At 41.9% G+C, this 19,670-nt stretch overlaps 1 long non-coding RNA gene across 1 annotated transcript; it reads left to right on the top strand.

The window, feature by feature from the left end:
* The first annotated feature begins 36 nt into the window (after positions 1-36).
* Positions 37-9,335, top strand: LOC308579130. Its single transcript, XR_014004310.1, has 2 exons — positions 37-284; positions 6,303-9,335. It is a non-coding gene; the product is annotated as an uncharacterized lncRNA (long non-coding RNA).
* The last annotated feature ends 10,335 nt before the right edge of the window (positions 9,336-19,670 follow it).

Here is a 19,670-nt window from a genome sequence, read left to right as displayed (position 1 = left end):
ACAAGTGTTGTAGTGGGGTAAGAGAGAACCCAATGTTGGGGGAGTCGTAGGGTGAACTTCAGGGAAAGTAGGGGACACCCGTGGGGAGAAGGAATCTTTGATTGTAATTATACTCATTGCTTTGTCCAGAGTTACACTGGAAACATAGAGAGAGCTGTGCCCTCAAGGAGCTTACACTCTAAGATGCAGGAAGGGAGACAAGGGTATGAAATAGAAACGCTGAGGAGGAGAAACTTTGTGGAGGATGGTGAAGGACAAAGCCTGGTAAAAGCCCTGTTGAAAAGGTGGGTTTTGAGGATGGGGGCTAATGGGGAAACTGGGATCCATAGCTGAGTGAGCTTGGCCTGAGAGCAGTATGGGAGGAAGCTGAGAGAGATTTGGGCCTTTAATTGAGTGAACTGGAGGGAATGTGCAGAGCCTGAACTCAGGAGGAGCATAGAAAAAATGGGGATCCAGGGGGATCGAGTAAGGAAAGCTGAAAGTGTGGGAGCATGGATGGGAAACCTGTGGCCTTTAAGATGTTGGACTCCAGTTCCCATCATCCCCAGCCACAAGAGGCCATAGTCTGGGATGATGGAAGTTGTAGTACAGCTGGAAGGCACCTTGAATGGTACTGAAAGGGAGCACACATCTTCATTTTTTTTTATTGGTACCCACAGTGATTTACATGTGCAAAGGATGATTGCATCATATGTTTATTTATTTATTGCATTAAAAGTTGTTTCTGTTTTATATTTCACGTTGCTCAGGTGGGATACAGGCCTTCCATCCTCACAATAGCTCCGTGTCATAGGTTAGACCAGGGGTTACCAACCTGCTGGGCATGAAAGCTTCTGTTGGCGCTCCAGACTCTGAGCTTTCATTTAAAATAGAATTAAGCCCTCTTAGAAAGAAAGCTATGGGCAAAATTTACAGGTGACTTCCAAGTGATTTCTGTGAGATGAGAGTGGTATGGCTCCCTTCTATGTTTTTTTACTTGTACTGAAGAATGCTCTATTGTTATTATATAGCAACAGCATAGGTGTGCATATGCAATCTCCATAATTAGGAGCAGCAAGGGTATAGCTGACTTCCCATGGTAAGCAAAAGGTTGTCAGAGGTAGTTGTCTCTGTGATTTTGTGTAATGTCACACACTCCACAGCAGCCATTTTGTGTTATGCCATACCCCCTTTGTGACTGGTGCCTCAGCACTCTCTCAAAATTTGAAATGTTCCCAGTAGTCCAAAAAGGTTAGTGACCCCTGGTTAGACAGAGAAACTGGTTACCGTCACATTGGGCTTTATGGCTGAGTGAGGATTTTTTTTTAAAAAAAAAAGATATTTATTAAAGTTTCAACATATTACAAAAATAAGCAAAAAAAGAAAGAAGAAATAAAGAAAAATAAAATTAAAAATGCAAGATAAAAACAATTAAAAAACAGATTAGTCTTTCCATGTCTTATCTTTCATTTGCTTGTTTCCCCGACCTCCTCACACCTCCCTTTTTGTATTCCAGTTCAAATTAGTTGGTTCAGCAAATCCTTTCCCTCTTTGATTTTATCTTAATCTCTTATCTTAAAATATAATAGCTTTAAATTATCACCTGTTAACAATCCATTTTTACATATTCCTTTTAACATTGCTGCTAAAAACCACTTAACTTCAATCCAACATCATTCTAACATTCATTAATTTTGCAGTATTTCTGTAAATAGTCTTTAAATTTCTTCCAATCTTCTTCCACCGACTCTTCTCCCTGGTCTCGGATTCTGCCAGTCATTTCCGCCAGTTCCATATAGTCCATCACCTTCATCTGCCATTCCTCCAGAGTGGGTAAATCTTGTGTCTTCCAATACTTTGCAATAAGTATTATTGCTGCTGTTGTAGCATACATAAAGTTCTATCCTTCTTTAGCACCAATTGGCCAACCATGCCCAGGAGAAAGGCCTCTGATTTCTTCAGAAAGGTATATTTAAATACCCTTTTCATTTCATTATAAATCATCTCCCAGAAAGCCTTAATCCTTGGGCACGTCCACCAAAGGTGAAAGAATGTACCTTCAGTTTCTTTACATTTCCAACATTTATTATCGGGCAAATGATAGATTTTTGCAAGCTTGACTGGTGTCATGTACCGCCTGTAAATCATTTTCATAATATTCTCTCTTAAGGCATTGCATGCCGTAAACTTCATACCTGTGGTCCATAACTGTTCCCAGTCAGCCATCATTATGTTATGTCCAACATCTTGTGCCCATTTAATCATAGCAGATTTCACCGTTTCATCCTGAGTATTCCATTTCAACAGCAAGTTATACATCTTTGACAAAATCTTGGTTTTGGGTTCTAACAGTTCTGTTTCCAATTTTGATTTTTCCACCTGGAAGCCAATTTTCTTGTCCAAATTATATGCCTCCATTATCTGATAATAATGAAGCCAATCTCGCACTTTATTTTTTAGTTTTTCAAAACTCTGCAATTTCAATCTGTCTCCCTCTTGTTCCAAAATTTCCCAATATTTCGGCCATTTGGCCTCCATATGGAGCTTTTTCTGAGCCTTCGCTTCCATCGGTGACAACCACCTTGGAGTTTTATTTTCAAGTAGGTCCTTATATCTTATCCAGACATTAAACAATGCTTTCCTGACAATATGATTTTTAAATGCTTCATGTGCTTTGACCTTATCATACCACGAATATGCATGCCATCCAAATACATTATTGAAACCTTCTAAATCCAAAATGTCTGTGTTTTCAAGAAGCAGCCAATCTTTCAGCCAGCAAAAAGCTGCTGATTCATGATAAAGTTTAAAGTCTGGCAGGGCAAATCCACCTCTTTCCTTTGCATCTGTTAGTATTTTAAATTTTATTCTATGCTTTTTGTGTGGCTGAGTGAGGATTTAAACTGTGGTGTGCAAGAGACTTAAATAAGAACAGGAAAATCGACAATGGTTAAAAAAACACCTTGCCCTTTCCACTTTCGTTTCTGCCTAGAAGTAGGGCTGTTGTGGCCCTTGGATACAAGAACATAAATTCCCAATTCCCACCCTTACTCCACCTTTCCTTTCTGATTAATACTAAATGTTGATGGTGCAACATGTTTACTTAGGAATCACTCCCAAATAAGTATGCACAGAATTGTTGCCCAAGCCTAAAAAAACCTGACATAATCTGAGAGGATGCATGAAAATTTGCTTCCTTTCCTTTTTTGCCTGACAAAAAAACATTCTGAATAACTCGAAAGGCTTATATATTCTTTCACCAATGTAAATTAAGCAAATAAGACATCTTTTAAAAAGTAAAAAAGAGCCCTCCAAGGCAGGTCCATTGTCTTGCTTTCCTGGGTCATAAACCAGATGCCTCTTAGGTTTAAGCAGCATACGCACAATATAATCTACATTCAATGCGCACTGAGATTTCTCTCCCCCCCCGCCTAATCCACACACAATCTGGACCTTTTGCACATTTTATGCCCCTGAAAAGCACTTTTTCACAAACTAGTTTCATTTCGAAAATAAAAGCTCAATGCAGATTGATTCTGCAATTCAGGTAGGTAGCTGTATTGGTCTGACGCAGTAGAAATATATATATATTCAGAATTATATCAGTTAAGCCTATGCACTACCACACAGGATTTTTCCAAGTTCTCAAAGGTATTAAAACTTTCAATTTACCTTGCTCCCTTGCCATCCTGTAATAACAAATTTGTTTGCAGTCTGACTGAACTAAAAGCATAATATCCCTTAGTCATCTGACAAACTGTCCTTATTTCTCTCTCCCAGGTAGACCATTTTGTGATAAATGGTTTTGAGGGCTCATACTATATGCAATATTTACACATTTTTAAAATAATGAAACCATTGAAAAGTAGGTGTTTCTAAAATAAAACCCAGTCTTAATTGCATTCTGCAACATTTCAGGAAATTCAGAAGTACCCATTCATTGGATTTCTGAATGTCCATTGAGCTACTGAACAGTCCTTGACCGCTTTGAACCCAGCAATCTTCAGCTGATCCAGACCCAGAACCCACCTCGGACACCCAACCTACAATGTAGAACTTTACTTTCAATTAGTACTAATAACACACATTGCTAATCCTAAAATGGCAGTTAAGAGGAATACTGTATACATAGCGTTACCTTGGTACTACTATTACCAGGGATATTTTGCCCCTTATGTCACCTTTCCTGTGTATATAACGGGATACATAATCAAAGGAACGGGGGAGGACAGGCAAAGCCCGCCTTGGGAAGTAGTCTCTGTGCCACAAATTATTTCTGTCCAGTAGAAGTGTTGCCTATCTAACCCTCTTTCTGGTGCTGCAGCACCAGCAGCACAGGCAGCTAGCTTCCTTGGTGAGTTTTCTGTTGGCCTCCTTGTAGCTTCAGGTTAAAAGCAGCTTAAATATCCATTTTGGTTAAGCAAGAATCAGCCAAAGTGTAATGTGTATTTGGAATGTTGTGTTTATTACTTTTTTTTGGTAAAGTTTTAAATTATTATTTCATTTTATAATGTATATCAAACAAAGAACAATAATAAAAGACAAAAATTAAAAGAACAACCAAAACTATAAAATAGGCACATAGAATTAGTAGTTGCACGTCTTAGAAATAACAAGTCTTTATTGCTGTTGTCAATGCAATAGCAAGTTGTGAGAACATAAGAGCCCTACTGCATCAGGCCAAGTTTTTGATTTTTGAACAGATGTAGGCCATCACAGTCCAGTGTAAAAGAATAATTATAAATATTTCAATGAACAAACAAATAAATGTAGAACAATGCTCTGAATTTGCACATCAGCTGCTAATGCAGTATCTTGGTCCTCATGATGGATATGGCATTACAATATAAAGTTTGTATTTCTATTCTCACTTTGAAAAACTGCATTTTAAATTATAGAGTTGTATCCTCCACTTTTCTACCAAATTTAATTCTGATATCTGATATTAGAAGGTGTTACTGCACTGTGAACAGACACACAAATAGAATGTGCTATAGACAAATTAAAGGCCACTTGCTCAGTAATGTTATTTGCAGATGAAATAGGAGAATCAAGAAATATTGATCTAGCCTATTCTGATCCCACCATAATCCCACACTATTAATTAGTTGGGGGTATGCTATCCTGGAACCTTGATTGTGGACCAAGGACAGAAATTTTCATCTTTCAGCCTTGGAAGGAAGTGACCATGTCCTCTTGGGGTTCATTATGCAGAGGAAAGGGAAAGCCAAGTGTAAGCAGATGTATACTCTTGAATTTAGGAAAGCTGATTTCAAAAAGCTTAAGGAAATGCTGGGTGTGATCCCATTGTCAAAAATACTCAAAGAGAAGGGAGTTCACAATGGATGGGAGTTTCTGAAAGGTGATATATTGAATGCAGAATTGCAAACAATTACAACAAGAAAGAAAGGTTGGAGGCATCTAAAGAAACCGGCGTAGCTATATAATTAGTTTTTAGATGACCTGAGATTTAAAAGGGGATTTTATAATAAGTGGAAGAAGTGGCAAATCATGAAGGAAGCATATAAATGAGTATCCAAATCTTGCAGGGAAAAGATCAGGCAGGCTAAAATTCAGAATGAGCTCAGGCTTGCAAGGGGTGAAAAATAATAAAATGTGAAGCAAGAAGAAGAACAAGCAATTAGGTCAGGCTTCCTCAACCTTGGCCCTCCAGATGTTTTTGACCTACAACTCCCATGATCCCTAGCTAGCAGGACCAGTGGTCAAGGATGATGGGAATTGTAGTCTCAAAACATCTGGAGGGCCAAGGCTGAGGAAGCCTGAATTAGGTCCGCTGTGTTGAGAAGCTGGAGAAATGCTGAGTGATGACAGAGAGAAGGCAGAAGAACTGAATACCTGCTTTGCCTCTGTCTTCACCTGAAAGGAAAACAGTCCCCAACTTGGTGATAATACAATAAATGATGCAGGCAGGGAGCTGCAGCCCAAGATAGGAAAATAGGTGGTAAGGGAACACCCAGCTACTTTAAATGAATTTAAACCTCTAGGAACTGATTAACTATATGCAAGGGTACTAAAAGAACTTGTAGATGTAATCTCAGAGCCCCTGCAAATAATCATTGAGAATTCTTAGAAAACAGATAAGGTCTCTGTGGACTGAAGACGGGCAAATGTTGTCCCCATCTTTAAAAATCGGGGGTGGGGAGAAGACCCTGGCAACTACTTGGTGTTGATACTAAGAAAAGTTTTTGAACAGATAATGAAATGGTGCATGATGGCTTAGAAAAGGATACTGTGATTTCTAAGATTATGAATTTCTCAAAAGAAGTCACGCCAAGCCAATTCATTTCTCTCTCTCCCTCTAGCGTTACAAGCTTCCTGGACCAGGGGAATACTATGGATGTCGTGTTTGTTGATTTCACTAAGACTTTCAACAAAGTCCCCTATTTTCCCTTGGAGAAGCTGATAAAATGGAGGCAGTGGAAGACAGGAGTGCCTGGCGTGCTCTGGTCCATGGGGTCACAAAGAGTTGGACATGACTAAACAACAACAATACATTGTTACTTTTAGGTGAATTTGTAGATGGTTGACTGACCAAGCCAAAAAGTGTTCACCAGAGGTTCTGCATCATCCTGGAAAAAAGTGACAAATGGATGCTCATCAAATTTGCGGGTGACACCAAACTGGGTGGGGTAGCTAATACCTCAGAAGATAGGATCAAGATTCAAGATAACCTTAACAGACTGGAGAACTGGCACCAAACTAACAAAATGAATTTCAATAGGGACAAATGTAAGGTTCTAAACTTAGGCAGGAATAATCCACTTGCACAAATATAGAGTGGAGTACAGCTGACTTGCCTTGTGAAAAGGATCTAGGGGTCTTTGTAGAGCACAAATGTAACATGAGTCAACAGTGTGATGCAGCAGCAAAAAAAAGTTAATGGGTTTCTAGGTTGCATCAATAGAAGTCTAGTCCAGATCCAGTAATAGTCCTGCTCTATTCTGCCTTGGTCAGACCACACCTGCCATACTGTGTCCAGTTCTGGGCACCACAGTTTAAGAAGGATCTCGTCAAGCTAGAACATACGCAGAGAAGGGCAACCAAGATGATCAAGGGTCTGGAAACCAAGCTTTATGAGGAACAGTTGAGGGAGTTGTGTGTTTTGAGAAGACTCTGAGGTGGTAAGATGCCTATCGTCAAATACCTGATGGGTTGTCACATGGAAGATGACGCAAGCTTGATTTTTCCTACTCCAAAGGGTAGGACTGGAACTGATGGCTTCAATTTTCAAGAAAGGAGATTCCAAGTAAATATTAGGAAGAACTTTCTGAGGGTATGAGCTGTTTGACAGTGGGAACAGACTACCTTAAAAGGTGGTGAACTCCCTTTCATTTGATGTCTTTAAAGAGAAGTTGGCCATCTGGGATTATTTAGCTGTGATTCCTGCATTGCTGAGGATTCAACTAGATGACCCTTGAGGTCCTTTCCAACTTTACAATTCTATGATCTGTCAAAGATCAAGTCCAAGAACTGATTACAGAAAGTTAGACTAGATTATCATTGAATGCTTCTTGAAACTGTTCAGTTGTGGCAGACCTAACACTAATTGCTTCTGAGTATCAGTGATAAAGAGGGTGGATTTAACTACAGAATGATGATTCACCATGGTGACTAACAATCCAGAAGCCTGACCAGGAAATCAAGTCATAATTTTCACCTGCCTTTAAAGACGTATTTACAGTAATAAATTATGTGCAAATTGTCTCTGAACCTTTCTAAAATGATCCAGCAGTCAGCCAATGGAACTTACTACAAAAGGGTCTGAATGTGGATAAAATTTTGGCATAAATGCAATATATTAAGAGTAGATTCCAAGTCTGTTCACAGCCCCTACAGCCTGAGACTACTTTGTGCAAGCATGATTTAGACATGAAATATTTACACACCAACTCCAAACAGAACCAACTGATAAACATTTAATTTTTGTTAGGTGACTTTAAAAATATGCTTCACAAATTGAAACCTCAGTTCAATTTATTCATTGCCAGGAGGCTTGTACCGCAGTGGGTTTAAATAAGTTGTTTCAGGATCTATATAATATATTTTACTGGGTCACTTAGCACTGAAGACCATAGGAAGCTTTTTTATTTCATGAAGTTCTTTGCAACTTAGAAGCTTGCCACTTTTACCAAAATAATTGTTTCAATAAAAATTGAGACATATAATTTTAACTATATTAAGTTTGATAACTGAGGCCAGGAGAACAGCTATACACAAAACAGATACAGTTTTTGTATAATGGGAAATTACAAGGGAGTAGTGGGTTTCTCCCCCAAATGCCTATTTAAAAACTCAATGTGAAAAAAAATATTGATGGAATTCTCACCCCTGTTCACAGATGGTGACACCAAACTACAAAAGTGACTTGAATGTTGATATTTTACCTCTAGAAACACCTGCTCCAATCCTGCCCAAATGAAAGCTCATTATATCTATTGTATAAACAAGGAGATAAATGCCTACTTGAGAACTGGTGAGTCAAAATGAACTCCAACAAATCAGCTCTTCTTCCAACATCGTAATATAGCTTGCCTTTTCTTCCCTCATCTGAAACTAGGAGGTGGCTGAGCTAGTATTTGAATTTGAACGACAGAAGTATGCCCTGAACATGCGTATCAATATTTTATTTCAGTGCCACATGATAGCCAGCAGAATCTGCAACTGGTCCACAGCTCTCTTGAAGACAATTAAGTTTTCAGTGAACCAAAATCTAGGTTTTCAAAAGTTTCCAGTGTTACGGAAATGACGGGTTAAAGTTGTTACAATGTTACAAATATTATGTCAATGTATCTTTTCAACTTGACAGCTCAGGAAAGATACCTAGTTTTATAAATTCATATAAAATCAGTAGTTTGACCAATTCTCTTCATTCCAACGCCATTTTGGCGTTAGAGGAAAGGACTCCTTTACCTTTCTCTCCTGCCATAATCTCTCAAGCGTGAGGGCACATACACAACACCTCACCCAAAGGGGGCAATCACTGAACTGATAACTGACCATAAAATCCCAAGAGCTCATCCCCGGACTTGCCCCAGGACAAGAATATGTAAAGAGTTCTACTGCTCTTTGGTAATAGGTACTTGAGAGGTGTTAAGAGACATGTCTGGGCATGTTTGCCAAGGTTGAACTAGTGTAATCCCTGTCTACCCCATCCCTTTTGTGACATGTCAGTGATGTAATGATGATGTATCAGTGATGCTGTACAAACTGTATTCTGGGATATTGTGGGAAGTTTTAAAAGTTGATATTACCCCATGCTCGGGGTTCTTACTCCTGTGGGGACCTGTTGCGCAACTATAAAGTTAATGGTCTACTGACTGCTGTTTTGCTCCAAATTACTTGGCTGGAACTTTCTTCTTTTACTGACCGCATGGACCCTCAGGGGACTTGCACCCCAACGAGCTGTGCTGTTGAGTAGTCTCTCACCCCGGAATTTTTCCTTATCACCAGATACTTTAAAGTTGATGACCAAAGTCATTGATTAGCATGATTAGCATGACCAGATACAAGGGAGGACATGCTCATGTATCTTTCATAAAAGGTAAAGGACCCCTGACCATTAGGTCCAGTCGTGACCGACTCTGGAGTTGCAGTGCTCATCTCGCTTTATTGACCAAGGGAGCCGGCATATAGCTTCCAGGTCATGTGGCTTTCATAGTAAAGCATTAAAAGGAATTTCAGCAAGTGAATGGATGCCAAAAGCTACAGGTCTGGAATTTCCTTCCTTTACACACCTGGTTAAGCCCAGGAGCAAAGTCCTCTGAAACTGCCCCTCCCAGGTGTGATTCTTATTGACCATAAATCAACAGTATTAAAACTTCTTATTTGCCATGGTGGCAATGGTGGGTCCTGCCTCTTGGGCCTTAGCCATGCCTTGTTGCCTTAAAAAGCAACATTAACACATGATTGCAGCCTGAGAAGGAATAAAAGCTGTTGCCATTGAAAAAAAACATTTGCTCTATGCTCTGTCTCTCAGCAACAGCATTTGTAGCCAAAAAGCAAAAACCCAAAACCAAGGGCTGAACTTCAAGGAGCAGCTTGGCAAACCCAAGGCAGTGGTACGTGGTGCAAACAGTGACAAAGCAGCTTTTCTGCACTGGGCAAGTTTGCAACCGGATGGCCAAGAAGGAAAAACTGGCCAAGCAACAGATGTAAAGTTACTAAGCACAAGTATGAGGAAGGAAATCCTATTGTACTTAGGCCTGTCATTGATTTGCAGGCGGGATCCAACTACATTAAGTGGATTGGGTGCTCTTATACAACAAACTCTACAAGAAGGAAGATAAAAAAACTGGACTTTTTTGAAGTAAGGAAAGTTATACAAAATATGCACAGGGAAGTGGTGGGATTACAGTTGCAGCATCATATAACTCCCAGCCAAAAATAAATTGGGACACTCTGAACAACAAGCAACACGCCAGCTAATAATACACTGACAATATTTTTATAACACTATACTGTTTCAAAATTCATAAACAGAAGACATATAATATGTGCATGGAGTCACAAACTAATAAGAATCAAATAAATGTTCCATGAACAGGAATGGTAGGAGTGGTAAGTTGCTGTCAAAGATCACTGAAATGGAGGCAAAATGCCTTTCCACAGTCAATATCCTACAAACGTGAGATGATGGGTGATGCAAACATCGCAATAGGGTGCTCCAAGCACAGCAGCAGACTACAATTCTTCCAGGATAATGAACTGTTTCAATGATAAATCTTCACCAGCAAATTAATAGCCCCCAAAGTACATCAAATGGCCATGGATCAACTATCACTAAAAAATGTAGTAAGCTGATGGTGTAAAAATAAATTGGAATCAATATTCAATAAACAACTGCTGTCATGTGACCTCTCTGCAAACCAATTGCAGTGAATGCTTAACATGCAGGTCATCTAGAAGTGACCCTTGTGCAAGGCTGGGCAGCCTCAGGCTTTGGGACCAATGCAGCTTCACCAGGCCTTTTTACCTGGCCATACAGCCTCAAAGGCCAAGCTTTGCACCCCAAGTGGTTTTTTGCTGGGGTGCAACATGTCCTTCAACTCTGATGACTCTTGCTTACCTGGATGGAAGATATACAGGGGTGTGCAACTGTGTATAGAAACTACTATCTTGCATAAATGTAAACTTTATATTCAAGCTCTGAAAAAGTTTATGTCTGGCCCTGCCCACCACTGGCGCATGGTTCCCAGAAGGTTGCCCAAAAGGGAATTCATGTCTTGGGGCTGAACAGGTTCTTCATCCCTGCCTTAGTGGAATGTATTGCTGGGTCAATGTCTGTGGGAAACACTGTGTGTGCATGTGCCTCCCCAGTACATTGTGTGAAGCTTTGGTGATGCACGACTGCCAGAAATTCCTTGCTGGAAAAGTTGCACCCTTTGAAAGTCCTCTTTCTGGAAAGGTGGCGGGGGCAGGGAATCACCAAATTTGAAATTAAAGGTGAAGATTCTTTTTGAATTAACCATCTGCTTTATTTTTTTCTCCTTGTGCAAGGTCTGTGAGATTTAGACCTGTCAGCAGCCTCCGACATGGTTGATCACGAACTTTTGGATCACTGCCTTGCCGACGTGGGGATTCAGGGCACAGTTCAACAATGGTTGCGCTCCTTTATCTCAGGTCAGGGACAGAGGGTGGCGCTAGGGAGAGAGTTGTTGCCGTGGCACTCCTTGGTGTGTGGAGTCTCGCAGGGTGCAATCCTTTCCCCGATACTTTTAAATATCTTTATACATCCCCTTGACCAGATTGTCCGGAGATTTGGGCTGGGTTGTCATCAATATGCTGATGGCACCCAGCTTTATCTGTTGATGGACAGCCGCCCTGACTCGGCCCCGGACACACTGACCAGATGCTTGGAAGCTGTGGCTAGATGGCTGCGTGGGAGCCACTTGAAGTTAAATCCTTCGAAGACAGAGATCCTCTGGCTGGGTCCAAACGACATGGGGTTGGGGGGCCAACTCCCATCTTTTGCGGGGGGCTCAATTAGTGCCAGCCCCTTCTGTCAAGAGCTTGGGTGTAACCTTCGATGCCTCTCTTTCCATGGAGGCGCGGGTTGCACCGACAGCAAAAGTGGCATTTTTCCATCTCCGCCATATTAAGCAGTTGGTCCCTTACCATTCTCGCCCTGATTTGGCCACAGTGATCCATGCGACGGTCACCTCCAGGCTTGACTACTGTAATTCGCTCTATGCGGGGCTGCCCTTGAAGCTGACCCAGAAACTCCAGCGGGTGTAAAATGCCGCGGCAAGGCTCCTTACGGGGTCCTTGCCGTGGGATCACATTCAGCTACTGCACTGGCTCCCGGTGGAGTACAGGGTCAGGTTTAAGGTGCTGGTTTTGACCTTTAAAGCCCTATGCGGCCTAGGACCCATGTACCTACGGGACCGCCTCTCCTGGTATGCCGCATAGAGGACCTTGAGGTGATTAGATTGGTCTCAACTAGGGCCATGGCCTTTTCAGTACTGGCCCCGACTTGGTGGAATGCTCTTTCACAAGAGGCTAGGGCCCTGCAGGACTTGACATCTTTCCGCAGGGCCTGCAAGACAGAGCTGTTCTGCCTGGCCTTTGGTTTGGACTCAGTCTGACCCTTATGTTTCCCTCCCCTTATGGTTTTGATCTATGGGCTACTATTAAAATGAGGCTGCATTTTAAATTGTATTTTTAACCTGTATTTTAAATTGTGTTTTTTTTTCTCCTCCCCTATTATGTTTTTATTGTAATTTATGGGTGTTAGCTGCCCTGAGCTTGGCTCTGGCCGGGGAGGGTGGGGTATAAATAAAATTTTATTATCATCATCATCACCATCATCATGGCACAGAACTGTCTACATGCAGGACAAGTTTAGTCACCCAGGGCTTCCTGCTTCAGAAGCCACTTTGTTTTTATGACAGTTTAACTCTCTTCCACTCCTCCATTTCACTTTCAGCTTCCTCCAGCTGCATTTCTGACTCACTCTACAAAACATTTTGTGTTGTGAAGCAGGAAGTATAATCATCTTGACACACGTCTTGGGGTTCCTCCTCTGCTCCCACTTCAAATAGCTGTTTCACACTCTTAAGAAGAAGGGGCTGGGGAAGAATGTTCCTCTGTTGTCTTAGGGCCTCATGTGCTCTGATAGGCTCACCTTGCTTCCTCTTGTCTTTCTCACTCCATAGCTTCCGTGTGTCTACTCAAGAAATAAAACTCTCATATTCTTGAGTGTTTGAGGCTCTGCATTTGACTGCCCTGCAATGCATTTGTCTGGCTTTCAACCCCATTTTACATCAGATTAACCGGCGAAAGATGCAATTAAGAAGTATAATCAATCCACTATCAATATCAGAACCAATATTAGACCTAGTTATCAGATCTAATCACATTTTCCACTTTCTAGTAGAATCTCCCCACCCGCCTCCAACTGCCATCATTAAAATTGCTTGTGGACTATGGGAAAGTATATGCAAGCAGTATCTGCACCGCACAACTGCAATAAAAATATGAAGAAAGAGCACTAACATTTACTACATAAGAATTCCTTAATTACTGTAGTATGTGATCAAAGAAACTGGCAATATTTAGTGGGCCTCTTCTGCCCCCTGGTGTCTAATCTTTATACAACAATGTGCAACAAATTGCCTATTTCTGACTTGGGGGATTACTGTATAAAGTAGCTTTTGGAAGCTTTGTTGTTGTTGTTGTTGTTGTTGTTGTTTAGTCGTTTAGTAGTGTCCGACTCTTCGTGACCCCCTGGACCAGAGCACGCCAGGCACTCCTGTCTTCCACTGCCTCTCGCAGCTTGGTCAAACTCATGCTGGTAGCTTCGAGAACACTGTCCCACCATCTCTCCTCTGTCGTCCCCTTCTCCTTGTGCCCTCCATCTTTCCCAACATCAGGGTCTTTCCCAGAGAGTCTTCTCTTCTCATGAGGTGGTCAAAGTACTGGAGTCTCAGCTTCAGGATCTGTCCTTCCAGTGAGCACTCAGGGCTGATTTCCTTCAGAATGGATGGGTTTGATCTTGCAGTCCATGGGACTCTCAAGAGTCTCCTCCAGCACCATAATTCAAAAGCATCCATTCTTCGGCGATCAGCCTTCTTTATGGTCCAGCTCTCACTTCCACACATCACTACTCGGAAAACCATAGCTTTAACTATATGGACCTTTGTCAGCAAGGTGATGTCTCTGCTTTTTGAGATGCTGTCTAGGTTTGTCATTGCTTTTCTGCCAAGAAGCAGGCGTCTTTTAATTTCATGGCTGCTGCCACCATCTGCAGTGATCATGGAGCCTAAGAAAGTAAAACCTCTCACTGCCTCCATTTCTTCCCCTTCTATTTGCCAGGAGGTGATGGGATCAGTGGCCATGATCTTCATTTTTTTGATGTTGAGCTTCAAACCATATTTTGCGCTTTCCCTCATTCACCCTCATTAAAAGGTTCTTTAATTCCTCCTCACTTTCTGCCATCAAGGTTGTGTCATCTGCATATTGGAGGTTGTTGATATTTCTTCTGGCAATCTTAGTTCCGGTTTGGGATTCATCCAGCCCAGCCTTTCGCATGATGAATTCTGCATATAAGTTAAATAAGCAGGGAGACAATATACAGCCTTCTTGTACTCCTTTCCCAATTTTGAACCAATCAGTTGTTCCATATCCAGTTCTAACTGTAGCTTCTTGTCCCACATAGAGATTTCTCAGGAGACAGATGAGGTGATCAGGCACTCCCATTTCTTTAAGAACTTGCCATAGTTTGCTGTGGTCGACACAGTCAAAGGCTTTTGCATAGTCAATGAAGCAGAAGTAGATGTTTTTCTGGAACTCTCTAGTTTTTTTCATAATCCAGCGCATGTTTTCAATTTGGTCTCTGGTTCCTCTGCCCCTTCTAAATCCAGCTTGCACTTCTGGGAGTTCTCGGTCCACATGCTGCTTAAGCCTGCCTTGTAGAATTTTAAGCATAACCTTGCTAGCGTGTGAAATGAGTGCAATTTTGAGGTAGTTGTAGCATTCTTTGGCAATGCCCTTCTTTGGGATTGGGATGTAGACTGATCTTCTCCAATCCTCTGGTCACTGCTGAGTTTTCCAAACTTGCTGGCATATTGAGTGTAGCACCTTAACAGCATCATCTTTTAAAATTTTAAATACTTCAGCTGGAATACCATCTGTGGTAAACCTTTGCCCCCAGCCACTTGCTCCTCCCTCACCTGTCTCTGCTCCCCGGCCAGACTAGGTTTCTTGAGCAGGACTGGCAGGCGTGTTTACTTTTTACAGAACAGGACAAAATAACACCGGTAAGGCTGCCACCACTCCCTTTGTTCCGGGGAACCCAGAGCCACAACCCAGGGAGAAGGCTGTGCCCCGTTATTGCTGGCTATCCCCCCTCCACAGGCTGTATCCACAGACCTGCAGACAGAAAGTCTACGGTAGAGCGTAACTAAGCGTAAGGCTAGGAATTAGCTATTCCCCCGGAAAGGCACACAAACCAAAAACAGTTTCTTTCTTTAAAATTTATTTTAAAAGAACATAAGAAAACATGCTAAAATAGCAGGCACTTCTTTTGTATGTTACAGGCAAGAAAAATAAGAAGATTGCAAAGTCTAACTAACTTACATACTCACATTGAAACAAAGAGAATAGTTAGAGTCCTTTCAAGTCCGCATTCAAAAGCTTTCGCAATTCTGCATCACAAAGGATGTAAGGACAGCCACTTAGATGGACGACTTGCGGATTGCAGAGCGCGCTTTCCTAGCCATTTCCAAGATCTCTTATTCCCGGTTTGCACGTGGGTCGGAACCCCCAAAACCAATCATAACTCTTTATTTTTCAAATTCTCCAATGACCGGCTTGCAGGCTAATCAATCTAACTTCTGGCAGCTGGGTCAATTAAGAACCCAGAGCCTAAATCAAAAAGGTTCCTCCCTTCCGTGGGGTGTCTACAGATGCACATTCCCAGGCAATCAAGGCCAGATAACATCACTGAGGGAATGCACATAACTCCGGACCCAGGTGTCAAACCTTCCATTAAATCAGGGGTTTCCTTTCCCATAATAAACCTTTCACACCCTGGGAGCCTGTTAGTCTGGGGTTAAAGGGACAGAACTTATTTCCCATGGTCCTTGTGGCTTGCTGGTTACCCACAAGGCCTCACTCTCGTTGCTTGACCAAGGAATAGCTTCTAAACAAACACTAGCTTTACTACACCATCACTTCCACTGGCCTTGTTATTAGCAGTGCTTTCTAAGGCCCATTTGACTTCACTCTCCAAGATGTCTGGCTCAATGTTAGCAACCACACTACCTGGGGTCTACGAGACATCCATATCTTTCTGGTATAATTCCTCTGTGTATTCTTGCCACCTCTTCTTGATGTCTTCTGCTTCTGTTAGGTCCTTACCACTTTTGTCATTTATTATGGTAATCTTTGTACGAAATGTTCCTTTCATATCTCCAATTTTCTTGAACGGATCTCTGGTTCTTCCCATTCTGTTGTTTTTCTCTATTTCTTTGCATTGCTCGTTTAAGAAGGCCTTCTTGTCTCTCCTTGCTATTTTTTGGAAATCTGCATTCAATTTCCTGTATCTTTCACTATCTCCCTCGCATTTTGCTTGCCTTCTCTCCCCCGCTATTTGTAAGGACTCGTTGGACAGCCACTTTGCTTTCTTGCATTTCCTATTCATTGGGATGATTTTCGTTGCTGCCTCCTGTATAATGTTGCGAGCCTCCATCCATAGTTCTTCAGGCACTCTGTCAGCAAATCTAAATCCTTAAACCTGTTCCTCACATCCATAAGGGATTTGATTTAGATTGTATCTTACCGGCCCAGTGGTTTTTCCTGCTTTCTTCAGATTAAGCTGGAATTTTGCTATAAGAAGCTGATGATCTGAGCCACAGTCAGCTCCAGGTCTTGTTTTTGCTGACTGTATAGAGCTTCTCCATCTTTGGCTGCAGAGAATATAATCAATCTGATTTCAATGCTGCCCATCTGGTGATGTCCATGTGTAGAGTCGTCTCTTGTGTGGTTGGAAAAGCATGTTTGTGATGACCAGCTTGTTCTCTTGACAGAACTCTATTAGCCTTTGCCCTGCTTCGTTTTGATCTCCAAGGCCAAACTTGCCAGTTGTTCCTTTTATCTCTTGATTTCCTACTTTAGCATTCCAGTAATGAGAACATCCTTCTTTGGTGTCACTTCTATAAGGTGTTGTAAGTCTTCATAGAATTGGTCAATTTCAGTTTCTTCAGCACCAGTAGTTGGTGCATAAACTTAGATTACTGTAATGTTAAGAGGTCTGCCTTGGATTCGTATCGAGATCATTCTATCATTTTTGAGATTGCATCCCAGTACAGCTTTCGCCACTCTTTTGTTGACTATGAGGGCCATTTCTTTTACGGACCATTTCTTTTACGGGATTCTTGCCCACAGTAGTAGATATGTTGGTCATCCGAACTGAATTCACCCATTCCCATCCATTTTAGTTCACTGATGCCCAGGATGTCAATATTTATTCTTGCCATCTCATTTTTGACCACATCCAACTTACCAAGGTTCATGGTTCTTACATTCCAGGTTCCTATGCAATATTTTTCTTTAAAGCATTGGACTTTCCTTTCGCTTCCAGACATATCTGCAACTGAGCGACCTTTCAGCTTTGGCCCAGCTGCTTCATCAGCTCTGAATCTACTTGTACTTGTCCTCCGCTCTTCCTCAGTAGCATGTTGGACACCTTCTGACCTGAGGGGCTCATCTTCCAGCGTCATAACTTTTATATGCCTTTTGTCTTTGTCCATGGAGTTTTCTTGGCAGGGATACTGGAGTGGCTTGCCAGTTCCTGCTCCAGGTGGATCGTGTTTGGTCAAAACTCTCCACTATGGCCTGTCCATCTTGGGTGCCCTGCACGGCATAGCTCATAGCTTCTCTGAGTTATTCAAGCCCCTTCGCCACGGCAAGGCAGTGATCCATGAAGGGGTTTTGGAAGCTACCTAGCATGATAATTATAAAACTAAAGAGAGGTGATGTGTCCAATTCCCATTTAATTACTGTAAATGGTTCCTAAAAAAAGAATGACTGATATGGATAGTGAAAATAATTGAGGGATAAAAAGGTAAAAAGAAAGCTAGGTAAAGGTAAAGGACCCCTGGATGGTTAAGTCCAGTCAAAGGCAACTATTGGGTTGCTGTGCTCATCTCGCTTTCAGGCCAAGGGAGCTGGCATTTGTCCACAGACAGATTTCCAGGTCATGTGGCCAGCATGACTAAACCACTTCTGGCGCAATGGAACACCGTGACGGATGTCAGAGTGCACGGAAACACGGTTTACCTTCCCGCCGCAGCAGAAGCTATTTGTCTACTCACACTGGTTGGCTTTCAAACTGCCAGGTTGGCAGGAGCTGGGACAGAGCAACAGGAGCTCAGCCCTTCACGGGGATTTGAACCGCCGATCTTCTGATTGGCAAGCCCAAGAGGCTCAGTGGTTTAGACCACTGCACCACCCATGTCCCTAATTGAGGGATAACCACTATATCTGCAGTGCAGTATGCAAACTGTCAACTTACACTCTGAATATACACACATTGCTGGCTTTTGCTACTTGCTCTTATGGTGCTGCACCCGTCTAAACCCTACAAGTAGCCAAATATTTATTTTAATGAAGAGCAGCACCATGAAATATCCCCTGCTGTTATGGCAAAGCATAAGCAACTCCAAGGGATTTCAAAATAGCATCAAACATTTATAACTCATCTATTGTCTGGGGACCCAAGCAACTGGTTTATATCACTACCCAAAACTGCCATCAGCATGGTGTGCAGTTACTGTATTTGGTAGACTAAAATGAAACAAAACAGTAGAGAGATGAATTGGCTGGGCAGACAAGTGAAAACATGGATAATTTCACTAGGCCAATATGGCACTTGGCAACAGACACGTACTTGAACATCTGTCCCTAGAAGTACATGAGACGCAGGCCCACTGATACAGAGTTATTTTAACCCTTGGTTCTCATGTCTAGCTGATCTTTGCACTTGGCATTATGGTGCAGGAAAGAAGTGTATAGCCCAGTGCACTTCTTTCTTTTCTTTTTTTTACCTATGAGGAAATTTGGAGTGTGTCAGTTTATCTCTTGTTAAAGGGACTGCCCTGCATAACCATGCTTCTTAATGTGCACTTTGGGAAGGGATGTGGGGGATGTGCACCTTCTGTTTAAGCAGCTTCTTAAGAGTTGCAAGGCACAAATGGGGAGAATAACTGGGGAAAGTTCTGTTGCGCAAGCAGAAATCATTGTGCTGACAGAATTAGTTGAGGAATACTGATAAGAACCTCACCGCCGCCACCTCGGGAATCCTCATGTCGAGTTAGGTGATGATATCTTGAGAGTAGGGCTGGACAATACCTCGGGTACCTCGGGTTACAGACGCTTCAGGTTACAGACGCTTCAGGTTACAGACTCCGCTAGCCCAGAAATAGTACCTGGGGTTAAGAACTTTGCTTCAGGACAGTTTCAGGTTAAGAACAGACCTCCAGAACGAGTTAAGTTCTTAACCCAAGGTACCACTGTATCTCAATATATATCCAGTTTAAAGTCCATATCGTGATATCAGTTTCATAATTTTTGACCTAGAAAAATATCACAAATCAAGATGTTTGTGCACGCGCTATGCCAAATTGCAATTTGGGGAAAAACATGAAGCTGGCCAATGCTTCTCTCGATTC

This window comes from Podarcis bocagei (genome assembly GCF_964188305.1).
Source record: "Podarcis bocagei genome assembly, chromosome: Z".
In the NCBI taxonomy this organism is placed as follows: Eukaryota; Metazoa; Chordata; class Lepidosauria; order Squamata; family Lacertidae; genus Podarcis; species Podarcis bocagei.
This window is presented reverse-complemented; position numbering and strand designations above follow the sequence as displayed.